Source organism: Trichosurus vulpecula, chromosome 9 (genome assembly GCF_011100635.1).
Source record: "Trichosurus vulpecula isolate mTriVul1 chromosome 9, mTriVul1.pri, whole genome shotgun sequence".
In the NCBI taxonomy this organism is placed as follows: domain Eukaryota; kingdom Metazoa; phylum Chordata; class Mammalia; order Diprotodontia; family Phalangeridae; genus Trichosurus; species Trichosurus vulpecula.
In genome coordinates, this window is record NC_050581.1 from 109448687 (window position 1) to 109464534 (window position 15848).

Here is a 15848-nt window from a genome sequence, read left to right on the forward strand (position 1 = left end):
CTTTGAGTTCCAAATTATCACCCCTCTTCCCTTCCCACCCACCCTCCCTAGAAAGGCGAGCAATTCAACATAGATCACACATGTATCATTATGCAAAACACTTCCGCAATGCTCATGTTGGGAAAGGCTAACTATTTTTCCTTCCATCCTGTCCTGTCCCCCTTTATTCAATTCTCTCCCTTGACCCTGTCCCTTTTCAAATGTGTTTGCTTTTGGTTACTTCTTCCCCCATCTGCCCTCCCTTCTATCATTTCCCCCCCCCTTTTTTTTAATCCCCTTCCCCTTACTTTCCTGTGGAGTAAGATGTCCAGTTGTGTGTATGTTATTCCCTCCTCAAGTTGAATCCAATGAGAGTAAGATTCAGTCATTCCCCCTCACTTGCCCCCTCTTCCCTTCCAACAGAACTGCTTTTTCTTGCCACTTTTATGTGAGATAATTTACCCCATTCTATCTCTCCCTTTCTCAATATATTCCTCTCTCACCCCTTAAATTTATTTCATTTTTTTAGATATCATCCCTTCATATTCAACTCATCTTCTGCCCTTTGTCTATATTCCCTTCAACTCCCCTAATACTGAGAAAGGTCTCCTGAATTACACACATCATCTTCCCATGTAGGAATGTAAACAAAACAGTTCAACTTTAGTTAAGTCCTGTGTGAATTCTCTTTCTTGTTTACCTTTTCCTGCTTTTCTTGATTCTTGTATTTGAAAGTCAGATTTTCTATTCACCTCTGTTCTTTTCATTGAGAAAGCTTGAAAGTCCTCTGTTTTATCGAAAGTACATATTTTGCCTTGGAGCATTATACTCAGTTTTGATGGGTAAGTGATTCTTGGTTTTAATCCTAGCTCCTTTGACCTCTGGAATATCATATTCCAAGCCCTTCCATCCCTTAATGTAGAAGCTGCTAGATCTTGTGTTATTCTGATTGTGTTTCCACAATATTCAAATTGTTTCATTCTGGCTGCTTGCAGTATTTTCTCCTTGACCTGGAAACTCTGGAATTTGGCAACAATATTCCTAGGAGTTTTCTTTTTGGGATGTTTTTCAAGAGGCAATCAGTGGATTCTTTCAATTTCTATTTTACCCTCTAGTTTTAGAATATCAGGGCAGTTTTCCTTGATAATTTCTCGAAAGATGATGTCTAGCCTCTGTTTTTGATCATGGCTTTCAGGTAGTCCAATAATTTTAAAATTATCTCTCCTGGATCTGTTCTCCAGGTCAGTGGTTTTTCCAATGAGATATTTTACATTGTCTTGCATTTTTTCATTCCTTTGGTTCTGTTTTATAATATCTCGATTTCTCATAAAATCACTACCTTCCACTTGCTCCATCTAATTTTTAAGGTGGTATTTTCTTCAGTGGTCTTTTGGGCCTCCTTTTCCATTTGGCTAATTCTGCCTTTCAAGGCATTCTTTTCCTCATTGGCTTTTTGGAACTCTCTTGACATTTGGGTTAGTCTATTCTTTAAGGTGTTATTTTCTTCAGTATTTTTTTGGTTCTCCTTTAGCAAGTCATTGACTTGTTTTTCATGGTTTTCCTGTATCACTCTCATTTCTCTTCCCAATTTTTCCTCTACTTCTCTTACTTGCTTTTCCAAATCCTTTTTGAGCTCTTCCATGGCCTGACCAATTCATATTTTTCTTGGACGCTTTTTTTTTTTTGTTTGTTTGTTTTTTTTTTTTTAATGCAATTTATTTATTTAACAAATTTGGTTTTCAGCATTGATTTTCACAACAGTTTGAATTACAAATTTTCTCCCCATTTCTGCCCTCCCCCCCCACTCCAAGATGGCGTATATTCTGGTTGCCCTGTTCCCCAGTCAGCCCTCCCCTCTATCACCCCCCTCCCCTCTCATCCCCTTTTCCCTTCCTTTCTTGTAGGGCAAGATAAATTTCTACGCCCCATTGCCTGTGTATCTTATTTTTTAGTTGCATACAAAAAGTTTTTTTTTGTTTTTGAACATCTGATTTTAAAACTTTGAGTTCCAAATTCCCTTCCCTCTTCCCTTCCCACCCACCCTCCCTAAGAAGTTGAGCAATTCAACCTAGGCCACACATGTATTATTATGTATAACCCTTCCACAATATTCATGTTGTGAAAGGCTAACTACATTTTGCTCCTTCCCAACCCATCCCGCTTTATTGAATTTTCTTCCTTGACCCTGTCCCCTTTCCAAAGTGTTTGTTTTGATTACCTCCACCCCCATCTGCCCTCCACTCCATCATCCCCCTGCCTTTTATTTTTTTTTTTTTTTATCTTCCTCCCTCTTCTTTCCTGTGGGGTAAGATACCCAACTGAGTATGTATGGTATTCCCCCTCAGGCCAAATCTGATGAGAGCAAGGTTCACTCATTCCCCCCTCACCTGCCCACTCCCCTCCTCTCCTAGAACTGCTTCCTCTTGCCACCTTTATGGGAGATAATCCACCCCATTCTATCTCTCCCTGTCTCCCTCTCTCAGTAAGTTACTCTCTCATCCCTTAATTTCATTTTATTTCTTTTAGCTATCTTCCCTTCATCCTCAACTCACCCTGTGTCTGCTCTCTTTCTTTTACATATATATATATATACACATACATACACATACATACATATACACATAGATACATGCATACATACACATTCACTTATATATATACATAAACATATATATATGCATATATATATATGCATATTCCCTTCAACTACCCTAATACTGAGGTCTCATGAATCGTACTCATCATCTTTCCATGTAGGAATGTAAACAAAACAGTTCAACTTTAGTAAGTCCCTTGCAATTTCCGTTTCTTGATTACCTTTTCATGCTTCTCTTGATTCTTGTGTTTGAAAGTCAAATTTTCTATTCAGTTCTGGTCTTTTCACTGAGAAAGCTTGAAAGTCCTCCATTTTATTGAAAGTCCATATTTTGCCTTGGAACATGATACTCAGTTTTGCTGGGTAGGTGATTCTAGGTTTTAATCCTAGCTCCATTGACCTCCGGAATATCGCATTCCAAGCCCTTCGATCTCTTAATGTAGAAGCTGCCAGGTCTTGGGTTATTCTGATTGGGTTTCCACAATATTCAAATTGTTTCTTTCTGGCTGCTTGCAGTATTTTCTCCTTGATCTGGGAGCTCTGGAATTTGGCAACAATATTCCTAGGCGATTTCTTTTTGGGATCTATTTGCGGAGGCGATCGATGGATTCTTTCAATTTCTATTTTGCCCTGTGGCTCTAGAATATCAGGGCAATTCTCCTTGATAATTTCCTGAAAGATGGTATCTAGGCTCTTTTTTTGATCATGGCTTTCAGGTAGTCCAATAATTTTAAAATTATCTCTCCTGGATCTGTTCTCCAGGTCAGTGGTTTTTCCAATGAGATATTTTACATTGTCTTGCATTTTTTCATTCCTTTGGTTCTGTTTTATAATATCTCGATTTCTCATAAAATCACTACCTTCCACTTGCTCCATCTAATTTTTAAGGTGGTATTTTCTTCAGTGGTCTTTTGGGCCTCCTTTTCCATTTGGCTAATTCTGCCTTTCAAGGCATTCTTTTCCTCATTGGCTTTTTGGAACTCTCTTGACATTTGGGTTAGTCTATTCTTTAAGGTGTTATTTTCTTCAGTATTTTTTTGGTTCTCCTTTAGCAAGTCATTGACTTGTTTTTCATGGTTTTCCTGTATCACTCTCATTTCTCTTCCCAATTTTTCCTCTACTTCTCTTACTTGCTTTTCCAAATCCTTTTTGAGCTCTTCCATGGCCTGACCAATTCATATTTTTCTTGGACGCTTTTGATGTAGGCTCTTTGACTTTGTTGACTTCTTCTGGCTGTATAATTTGATCTTGTCACCAAAAAAGGAATCTAGAATTTGAGTTTGAGTCTGAGTCCATTTTCGCTGCCGGTTCATGATCCCAGCCAACTACTTGACACTTGAGCTTTTTGTCAGGGTATGACTGCTTGCAGAGTAGAAAGTACTTTGTCCCAAGCTTTAGGGTCCAAGCACTGCTATTTTCAGAGCTACTTCTACTCCACAGTCACCCCAGGCTCTGTCACAGCAGCGCTCCTCCTCCCCCAAGAACTGCCAACCAGGATCACAATACAGATCCAAGCAGGGCACAGCAAGAGAATCTGCCTTTGTGCCCACAAAGTGCTCCTTGCATTCCCGCTCTAATCTGCTGCTAGATTCCTTCCACTGTGTGAGCCAGGGACTTCAGAAGCCGCTGACGCTGGCACTCTGGAGGCAGCCTCAGGAGCTTCCTGCTGCTGCTACTGCCACCGCTGCACGACCTCCTCCACCCCCAGAGCTGGTGGCCTGGACTGCTCTGAACTCAATCCTGCAGTTTCCCCCTAACCTGCTCTTTGATGTTTGTGGGTTGAGAAGTCTAGTAACTGCCACAGCTCACTGTTTCATGGCCCCAAGGCCTCTTCTGGCTGGCTGACTCTGGATGACACTGGGCTGCTGTATTGGCAATCAAAATGGGCTCTTAGCACTTAATTCAACAAAGTGCCCTTGAAGAGTTTGGCCTTTATTTCCTTGATTAAATTAGGAGTCCTTGCCGATCTCCTTGCCTCAAGGGAAAGCGTAGTTTATATGGGTTTGAGTGACATGTTTGTGACATCAGAGGCTTTTAGACCACGAGGGTTTAAGTCGCATTTTTGTGACGATTTTAGGTCCCGTGGGTGAGTCGCATTTGTGACTCACCCTTGACCTTGAAAAAGATATAAAACCAGAGGTTGGCTTTCTCTTTTTTGAAACTCTGACCCACAGTAGTAGTGACACGCATGACTCTGGGCCAGCCGTTGTTATGAGCTTCCCCAGCTGGGGGTAACTATGAATTATATTTGTTCTGTTTGTCGATGTTTGTAATTTGTTTGTATTTGCTCTGAAGATCAGGGTGCTGGCTTTTTCCCCTGAACTATGTGAATGATATTTGTATGCTGGATTAATGTAAACTTGTCAACACCTTAAAGCTGCTTTCCTTAGTAAAGCAGATCAAAAGAACCTGGGCTTGCAGCGTTCTGTGAGCTGGTTGTTGTTGGTTTTACACCACCCACAGCAGCTGCCCTCTGCTCTCAGCGCCTTGCTATAGACCCTTCCTGGTGACCATCCAGGCTCTCCTGGGCTGGAGATCTGTTTCCCTCTGCTATTTCGTGGGTTCCGCAGCTCTAGAATTTGTTCAGAGCCATTTTTTACAGGTGTTTGGAGGGATTTGAGGGGGAGCTTAAGCAATTCCTTGCTTTCGTGCCACCATCTTGGCTCCATCCTATCATTGCATTTTTAAAAGATCCCTTTTGATATCTGCTAATTTCCCCAGAAGGGCACTCAGGGCATTTACCTCCTTACTTCCCACCCAGTTGTTCTCCTAGACTGAAGTCTTCAGAAACTCAAGATGAAATCAACTTTGTAACTCCTACCTCTTCAGATCTTTTCCCACCCTGGCTGCAGGACATCATCATCCCCCCACTCGGCTGCTGTTATCCTGCCTTCTCCCCTTTTCTAAGCTCTTTTTTTCTGAGTTCAAATCCAGCTGTGTGACCTTGGGCAAGTTACTTATGCCTTAATCCACTGAAAAAGGAAACCAAAAATGACTTCAGTGTCTTTGGGTAGCTAGGTGGCTCAGTGTATAGAATGCCTGGCCAGAATTCAGGAAGACTCATCTTTATGAGTTCAAATCTGGCTTCAGATGCTTATTAGCCGTGTGACCCTGAGCAAGTCACTAATCCTGGTTGCCTTAGTCTCCTTATCTGTAAAACGAGCTGGAGAAGGAAATGGCAAACTACTCCAGTATCTTTGCCGAGGAAAACCCCAAATGGAGTGAGATAGTACTGAAAAATGACAACTCCTCTTATTAGATTGTGAACTCCCTGAGAGCAGGGACTGGCCCATGCATTTCTTTGTATCTCCAGCATTTAGCACTGTGCCTGGCCCATTGTACACTTTTAAAAGTTTATTGACTCCTGCCGTATAGGAAAAGCACTATTTCTGATGTGTGTTTACATTCTTAGCACCTTTTTAGAGATTCCAAGATGGTGATTGGTGGGGAGTATCTACACTTTATGTGATCTTTGAGAACAGTAATTGGTTGAGGTGAATGAGAGTATAAGAATGAAATGTTCTCCATTTTACTAAAGGATTACCTAACAAGGCAGGGTATGGAAGGTGCTATCAATTATGCCACCTGCTATGGGGCTGTTTAGACCGAGACAGACATTTGTCTATGAAGTTAGTATTGTGAAAAGAGAAAGACACCTTTTCAACTCGTTTTAGTAATGAAAGCAAAAGAAAGAACAGTTAACATTTACACAATACTAGCCAATCCATATCTTCCCAGGGAGTTTATCTGTCAAGTGTCACTAGGTGGGTTTTGGGTTGTCCTCCCTTTTTTCCCTTGGAGAGATGAAATAACCTCAAAAGTCATTTAACCTCTTTCAGCCTCAGTTTCTTAATCTGTATGTCACAAGGTTCTTGTGGGGATAGGATGAGAAATCTATGTGTAATGTAATTTTAAAGGGCTATATGTTAGCTATTATAGCTAAGTATAAATGTATATTGAAGCATGTATTCTGTAAGAAACAATATCAATTCACTTCACCTTCCCAGAGTGAGGAAGGATAGTATTTGCTGTTCCAAAATCCTAAGAAATAAAACATATCTTAAACACATCATAAGCAAGAGTAACAGAAGCCACCGGCAAGGTGCTCTGAAATGGATTACACCTGTCATCATTTAACAGGCCTTAAAATAGCCTGTGACAGACTTTTGCTAACCTTAATGAAACCAATTTTCTTTCAAATTATAAATGGGAGAGTGGCTGAATCACATCATGGTGAGTATGGCAGGGTTTGCATATGTTGTATTAATTAGGACCCTTGAACACAAAAGCCCCAAACTTACTGATTTCTTTCTTCTTCTCCTTGTTACCTGATATTCAGAGCAGTTTAGATTGGATTGTGTAGTCATAGTAAGAACTATTGAATAGCATGGTGGATATGGGGTATACATTTTACAGTGGTTTGTCTTTGATGCAACTTGATTATCTTTGTGCATTCATATTCAATTGATAAGACTTCAATAGAACCAGAATTTCAAACATATTAACAATCTTAAGAAATGAAGTATAAAATAATAGGAAAAAAATCATCTCATGAGTATCGTATCACAGCTCTTTGCAGGTTAGGGATTGTTTCATTCTTTGTACTTGTATCTTCTGTGCCTAGCTCAGTGCCCAGCATATAGTAGGTGCTTAATAAATACTCGATTGGTTGTGCGGTGGTTCTTTGCTTTCTTGAGATGATGTCTCGGTGTCTTTATTTCAATATTTTTGATGAGTGATCACAGAATCTCAGCTGAAAGGGACGTCAGAGTCCATCTAGACCAACTCATACTTAATCAAGCATCCTTTGTTCAGCTATCAGGCAAGTGACCCCTTGCTTAAAGATCTTCCAATGAGGGGGAGACCTGCCTCCTGAGGTAGCCCCATTCTTAGCTAGCTCTAATCATTAAGAAGTTCTGCTCTTTAAGCCTAAATTTATCTCTTTGCAAAATTTACCTGTTGTTTCTTGTACTGCTTGCCAAGGCTAAGCAGAATAAGTCTGACCCCTTCTGCATATGATAGCATTTAAATACTTGAAAACAATGATCATATATGCCCCAAGTATTCTCTTCTCCAAGTTAAATATCCTGACCTTCATTCAACTATTTCTCATGTGGCATGACTTTGTAATCTTTCCCATTCCTGATTGCTTTCCTCTGGATGTTTTCTAGCTTCTTGATGCTTAATTATATTTAATAGTGGAAGCCAAGGTTCAGGGTAGGGGCACAAATTTTAAAACTAGGGGAAGTAACTTAAAATAGTCAAGAATTTGACCTTTAGATCAAGTAATGAAGACTCAGCTGAAACAAAGCTCAGTACTATTTAGTATAGTATGTCATAGAGGAACTGAGAAAGGTAACTTCCCTTGTAAGGTATCTTGAAATGAAATGCAGAAACGTAAGAGGAAAACAAATAGACAAAAAGAAAGTTTAAAATAACTGAAGGAAAAGTTTTGCTTTGGGCTGAACTTAAGGTAGTCCTGAGAACAAATGCCACTGTTCAACAGGTGTTTCATAAAAGAGGTGCATTATGCAGAGATCAGAGTGAGGAGGGAATGGTTCCTATGCTCTATGAGTAATTCCTCTAATGTAGATATGACCCAATTTGGAGACCAAATGACTCTCAGGATGCATTTTTCTAAAAAATATAATGTAATCAAGATTGATGGTATACATTTTAAATTTCTATTTTTCTGACAGGACAAATAATGATTTCATCTGGATGGGTAGGCAGCTTTAGCAGAGTCATGAGTCCACTTCCTTTCATGTCATCAATATGCTGTGCCCAAGAGAATTAATCAGGTAAATATATAAACTTTTTGCCTGTAACAAGTATTTTCCTCAATGTGTTACTACAAAGAAAATAAAAAACCCTTCATGTTTTCTCAACAAGGTGTCTTTCATTTGCTTCCAAGTGGTCCAGTGGTGTGTGGTTGGGGGTTTCTTAGAGGAGAGCTGCAGATCAGAGAGTTCTGTGCTCAGTTATTTGATCCTCCAGGGTATGAGCAGCCACAGCTGCTGTTTACTGACAGTGCTGTGCCTGTGCTTCTGCTGTTCTGGCTGTATCTTCTCTCAGGCCCGGCTTCAGCCTTCTTTCTTCTCCCAAGGCTAGAGGAAGAGGAGATCCCAGGCAAGCAGCCAGGATCTCATAGAAGGGGACAGACCACGTGTGTTCTATTGCTACTGGGAGTGGGGAGGGTGGGGAGAGCCTGAAGGCTGGGCTGGGTGGGAGTAATTGACTGCCTGCTAGAGAAAGATGTGCAGACAGAGGGAGAAGGAGGTAGCAGCTCCAAGCATGCTGATCCAGCCCTTAGCCGTGCATGGCACATAATCGGCTCTTAATAAATGTGCATTGGTCAACTGAATAACTGCTGCTATCTTCAGTTCTGATATTTTCTTTGCATGCCCTAGTGGATGGTCTTTTATATATTGGGGGGTATGCATGCTCTACTTGACCACTGCTATAGAACAGAATAAAATTGCTTTGGGGTGCTCCAAAAGACACTTAGAACCAGTGGGTGGGACTTAAAGGGAGACAGATGTTTCCAGTCAATAGCAAACAGAACCAAAAGAGGGACAGCATGGTGTTGTGGATAAAGAGTGGGCCTTGAAGCTAACAAGTTCAAGTCCTGCCTCCGACATACTGGTTCTGTGACCCTGGGTAAATCACTTCATCTCTCAGTGCTCTAGAAGTAAGAGAGAAGGTGCTGACCTGCCTTAGCACAGGGAGTTTCCTCACCTGGGAGTTCCGTGTACCATTGAATCACAGCTGCAGTCTCTGTGCTTGTATAACAGAACTACCACAACTAGCCCTTTTACAAAAGTGTAATAGATGCCTTTGTTATTGTAAAAAGAACTTCCTAGCTAGTTGGCACCTGCCTGCCTCTTGCATTGGAGTTTGGAAACTAATTAGATGGACCTGAGCAAGACCCTACCTATAAAACACCTGGACAACCCTCTTCTGCATTGAGGCATGGCCGTGTTGTGCGCGATGGCCCCACACCAAAGAAATGAGGGGTGACTGAGAGCCAGAGCAGGAGCATGGTGCTTCCTACAGGACCATCCCTTCTCTCAAGGACTCTACATCACCTCGCCCGAGGCCCAGACTTCCCCAAGGATGTATCCGGCCCTTCTGCAGATCATGCTGTATCCTTATCTTTTGAGTGACAATGATCTTGATATAGGTGTAATAATAATAATTTGACATTTGTGTAGTATTTGCTTTTTGTTAATTTTATTTTTATTTTTAGTTTACAACACACGGTTCTACATAATTTTGAGTTCCAGATTTTCTTCCCTGCCTCCCTAAGACGGCATGGAATCCCACATAACTTCCATGTATAACTTCGCTTTGAATTAATTTACACGCTAGTCAAGTTGTGGAGAAGAATTATGACCAATGGAATGAATCATGAGAAAGGAACAGAACCAAAAAAAAAAAAACACAACCCAAGAACAAAAACAAAAGAGAGAAAAGAAAAAGGCAAGCATGAAGTATGCCTCAGTCTACATTCATACTTCATAGTACTTTCTCTGGATGTAGATAGCATTCTCCATCGTGAGTCCTTTGGAGTTGCCTTTGTACCTTGTGTTGCTGAGAAGAGCGAAGTCTGTCAGGGTTAGTCCTCACAGAATCCATATATCTGTGGTTGTGTACAATGTTCTCCTGGCTCTGCTCTGCTCACTCAGCATTATGTCGTGTAGGTTTTTCCAGGTTGTTACGAAGTCCGTATCATCCCCATTTATTATGGCACAATAGTATTCCATTACCTTCATATACCACAGCTTGTTCAGCCATTCCCCAATTGATGGGCATCCCTTTGATTTTCAATTCTTGGCTACCACAAAAAGAGCCGCTACAAATATCTTTGTACATATGGGTCCCTTCCCCTCTTGTGTGATTTCTTTGGGATACAACCCTAGAAGTGGTATTGCTGGGTCAAAGGGTATGAACATTTTTATAGCCCTTTGGGCATAGTTCTGAATTGCTCTCCAAAATGGCTGCATCAGTTCACAACCCCACCAGCAATGTAACAATGTTCCAATTTTCCCACATCCTCTCCAGCATTTATCATTTTCCTGTTTTGTTATTTTAGCCAATCTGACAGGAGAGATGTGGTATCTAAGAGTTGTTTTGATTTGCGTTTCTCTTGTCAGTAGTGATTTAGAGCATTTTTTCATATGCCTATAAATATCTTTAATTTCTTCCTCTGAAAACTGCCTGTTCATATCCTTTGGCCATTTCTCAATTGGGGAATGACTTGTATTCCTATATATTTGGCTCAGTTCCCTGTATATTTTAGAAATGAGGCCTTTATCAGCGACACTAGTTGTAAAGATTTTCTCCCAGTTTTCTTCTTCCCTCCTAATTTTTGTTGCATTGGCTTTTTTTGTACAAAAACATTTCAATTTGATATAATCAAAATAATCCATTTTGCATTTCGTAATGCTCTCTATCTCTTGTTGGGTCATGAATTCTTTTCTTTTCCATAAATCTAATAAGTAAACTATTCCTTGCTCTCCCAAATTACTTATACTATCAGCCTTTATTCCTAAATCATGAACCTGCTTTGACTTTATTTTGGTATATGGTGTAAGATATTGGTCTATGCCCAGTTTCTGCCCTACCATTTTCCAGTTTTTCCAACAGTTTTTGTGAAATACTGAATTATTAACCCAGAAGCTGGCCTCTTTGGGTTTATCAAAGAGTAGATTGCTGTAATCGTTGACTTCTCCATCTTTTGTTCCTATCCCATTCCACTGAGCCACAACTCTGTTTCTTAGCCAGTACCAGGTAGTTTTGATGACTACTGCTCTATAGTACAGTCTGATATCTGGTATGGCTAGGCTACCTTCTCTAGCATTTCTTTTCATTAATACCCTAGATATTCTAGACCTCTTGTTCTTCCAGACGAATTTTGTTGTTATTTTATCCAGCTCTGTAAAATAATTTTTTGGTAGTTCAGTTGGTATGGCACTGAATAGATAGATTAATTTAAGTAAAATTGTCATTTTTATTATAGTAGCTCGGCCTAACCATGAGCAACTGATATTTTTCTATTTACTTAGATCTGACTTTATTCGCGTGGAAAGTGTTTCATAATTATGTTCATATAGGCTCTGGGTTTGTCTTGGCAGATAGACTCCCAAATATTTTATAGTGTCTACAGTAACTTTGAATGGAATCTCTCTTTCTAACTCTTGCTTTGTTAGTAATATATAGGAATGCTGAGGATTTATGTGGGTTTATTTTATATCCTGCAACTTTGCTAAAGTTGTTTATTATTTCAAGTAGTTTTTTACTTGATTCTCTAGGATTCTCTAAGTAAATCATCATATCGTCTGCAAAAAGTGATAATGTAGCTTCTTCTTTGCCTATTCTAATTCCTTCGATTTCTTTTTCTTCTCTTATTGCTATAGCTAACGTTTCTAGTACCAAATTGAATAGTAGGGGTGATAATGGACATCCTTGTTTCACCCCTGATCTTATTGGGAATGCATCTAGCTTATCCCCATTACAAATAATGCTTGTTGCTGGTTTTAGGTAGATGCTATTTATAATTTTAAGGAAGGCTCCATTTATTCCTATTCCTTCAAGTGTTTTTAATAGGAATGGGTGTTGTATTTTGTCAAAGGCTTTTTCTGCGTCTATTGAGATGATCATATGGTTTCTGCTAGTTTTGTTGTTGATGTAGTCAATTATGCTAATCGTTTTCCTAATATTGAACCAGCCTTGCATTCCTGGAATAAATCCTACCTGGTCATAGTGTATTATTCTGGTGATAAGTTGCTGCAGTCTTTTTGCTAATATTTTATTTAAAATTTTTGCATCAATATTCGTTAGGGAAATTGATCTATAATTTTCTTTCTCTGTTTTGACTCTACCTGGTTTGGGTATTAGTACCATATTTGTGTCATAAAAAGAATTTGGTAGGACTCCTTCTTCACCTATTTTCCCAAATAGTCTACAAAGTATTGGAATTAATCCTTCCTTAAATGTTTGATAGAATTCACATGTAAAACCATCTGGCCCTGGAGATTTTTTCCTAGGGAGTTCATTGATGGCATGCTCAATTTCTTTTTCTGAGATGGGGTTATTAAGAAATTTCACTTCCTTCTCTGTTAGCCTGGGCAGTTTATGTTTTTGTAGATATTCATCCATATCTCTAAGGTTGTCAAATTTATGGGCATACAATTGAGCAAAATAATTCCTAATTATTGTTTTGACTTCCTCTTCATTAGAGGTGAACTCACCCTTTTCATTTTTGATACTGGTAATTTGATTTTCTTCTTTCTTTTTTTTAATCAAATTAACCAAAGGTTTATCAATTTTTTTGGTTTTTTCATAAAACCAGCTCTTTGTTTTATTTAATAGTTCAATAGTTTTCTTGACTTCAATTTTATTAATCTCTCCTTTGATTTTCAGTATTTCTAATTTGGTATTTAATTGGGGATTTTCAATTTGCTCTTTTTCTAGCTTTTTCAGCTGTAGGCCCAAATCATTGATCTCCTTTTTCCCTATTTTATTCATGTAAGCATTTAGAGATATAAAACTTCCCCTAAGAACTGCTTTTGCTGCATCCCATAAGTTTTGGTATGTTGTCTCATTATTGTCATTCTCTTGAATGAAGTTATTAATTGTTTCTCTGATTTCTTCTTTGGCCCACTCATTCTTTAGAATTAGATTATTTAGTTTTCAATTAATTTTTAGCTTATTTTTCCATAGTTCTTTGTTACAAATAATTCTTATTGCATCATGATCTGAAAAGTATGCTTTGACTACTTCTGCCTTTCTGCACTGGATTGTGAGGTTTTTATGCCCTAGTACATGGTCAATTTTTGAGTGTGTGCCATGTACCACTGAGAAGAAAGTATATTCCTTTTTATCCTCATTCAGTTTTCTCCAGAAGTCTATCATATATGCCTTTTCTAAAATTCTGTTTACCTCCTTAACTTCTTTCTTATTTATTTTGAGGTTAGATTTATCAAGTTCAGAAAGGGGAAGGTTGAGGTCTCCCAATATTATAGTTTTGCTGTCTATTTCTTCCTGTAACTCCCTTAACCTCTCCTCTAAGAATTTGTATGCCTTACCACTTGGTGAATATATGTTAAACAATGATATTGCTTCATTGTTTATGGTGCCTTTTAGTAGGATGTAATGTCCTTACTTATCTCTTTTGATTAAATCTGTCTTTACTTTTGCTTTGTCTGAGATTAGGATTGCTACACCTGCTTTTCTTACTTTAGCTGAGGTGCAGTATATTTTACTCCAGCCTTTTACCTTTACCCTGTGTGCATCCCCCTGTTTCAAATGTGTTTCTTGTAAACAGCATATTGTAGGATTATGGTATTTAATCCATTCTGCTATCTGCTTCCGTTTTATGGGAGAGTTCATCCCATTCGCATTCACAGTTATGATTTCTATCTGTGTCTTTTTCTCCATCCTACTTCCCCCGTTTATGCTTTTATTTCTCCCTTTCCCCTTCCCCTCCTCAACAGAGTTTTGCTTTTGACTGCCGCATTCCTCAGTTTACCCTCCCTCTTTAGTCCCCTCCCTTATCTTGCCATTTCCCACTTGCTACTTCTCCCCTCCCTTCTGACCACCCCCCTCCCTTTTTCCCCCTTTCCCCTCCTACTTCCTGTAGGACAAGTTAGATTTCTATACTCATCAGGGTATGTTATTCCCTTCTTGAACCAGATCAGATGACAGTAAAGCTCAAATACTGCTCTTCTCCCTCCCTTCTTTCCCTCTACTGAATTGTGTTTTTGTGCCTCTTCATTTGGTGTAATTTACCCTATTCTACTCCCCCCTTCCTCTTCTCTCATAGCCCTCCCTTTACATCTATTAATTATGTTTTTTATCCTTATATCAGTTATCTTATACAGGCATTCACAATCTATGTGTGTCCCTTTCAATTGTCATAATAGCTGTACCATTCTCAAGACTGACATATATATATGTATACATGTGAAATATACATAAGATGATATAGTCCTATATAAAGATGCAAATAATTTGCCCTTACTGATTAATAAGGTTTTGTGGGGAGTTTTCCCCCTGTTTACCTTTTTATGTCTGTCTTGAGTTTTGTATTTGGAGATCAAATTTTCCATCAAGTTCTGGCCTTTTCTTCAGGAAAGTCTGGAATTCCCTTATTTCATTGAATGTCCATATCCTTGCCTGAAAAATTATGCTCAGTTTTGCTGGGTAGTTGATCCTTGGTTGTAGTCCCAGCCCCTTTGCCCTTCGGAATATCATTCCAGTTTCTCCTGTCTTTTAATGTAGAAGCTGAGAGATCCTGCATGATCTTGACTGTAGTTCCACGATATTTGAATTGTTTCCTTTTGGCTGATGCAGTTTTTTCTCCTTGACTTTGTAATTCTGAAATTTGGCTAACAATATTTCTCAGTGTTTTCAATTTGGGATCTCTTTCAGGGGGTGATCAGTGAATTCCTTCAATGACTATTTTGCCCTCTGGTTCTAGGACCTCTGGGCAGTTATCTTTGATAATTTATTCGAAGACACTGTCAAGGCTGTTTTTTTTCATCTTGGATTTCTGGTAGACCAATAACTCTTAAATTGTCTCTCCTGGATCTATTTTCCAGGTCAGTTGTTTTCCCAATCAGATATTTCACATTTTTTTCTATTTTTTCATTCTTTACATTTTGTTTGACTACTTCTTGATGCCTCATAGAGTCATTAGCTTCCACTTGCTCAACTCTAATTTTTAATGTTACTTTCTTCATTTTGCTTTTGAGTCTCCTTTTCCAATTGGTTGAGTTTACCTCTCAGGGTATCCTTTTCTCTATTTAAATTCTCAATCTCCATAGCCATTTCACCAATCTTATTCTTTAGGGGCTTGAATCAGTGGATTTTTTTTTCCATTTTTTCTTTTACCTCCCTAATTTGGTTTTTAAAATCCTCCTTTAGCTCTTCCAGTAATGATTTTTGGGCTGGAGACCAGTTCACATTACCTTTTGAGGTATCAGATGTGGCTATAATGTCATTGCTATCTGCTTCCAAATTGATATTTTGATCATGCCTGTCTCCATAAAAAGAGTCAATGGTCCTCGGTTTTTTTTGTGTCCTTCATGTTGGTTAGCCTTTTCCTGGCTTTACAATTAATTTCTTCTTTTGGGGCTCAGGGTTCTCTGTCCCCGCTTTCTTATTCTGGGGATTGTGAGTCTAGTTGTTGGCTTTGTGAATTATAGCCTTCAGTTTCCTGAGGTGTGGGGGAGGGGTCTGGCTCCCTGATGTCTCTTTCTGTAGGGTT

At 39.1% G+C, this 15848-nt stretch overlaps 1 protein-coding gene across 1 annotated transcript in view; it reads left to right on the forward strand.

Moving 5' to 3' along the window:
• PGAP4 (post-GPI attachment to proteins GalNAc transferase 4) overlaps positions 1 to 15848 on the forward strand; it is a 29419-nt gene that overhangs the window by 4305 nt on the left and 9266 nt on the right. Inside the window, exon 2 of the mRNA XM_036737604.1 lies at positions 8275 to 8376. The gene's annotated coding sequence lies outside the window, so the exon portion shown is untranslated. The remainder of the gene's footprint in view (positions 1 to 8274; positions 8377 to 15848) is intronic.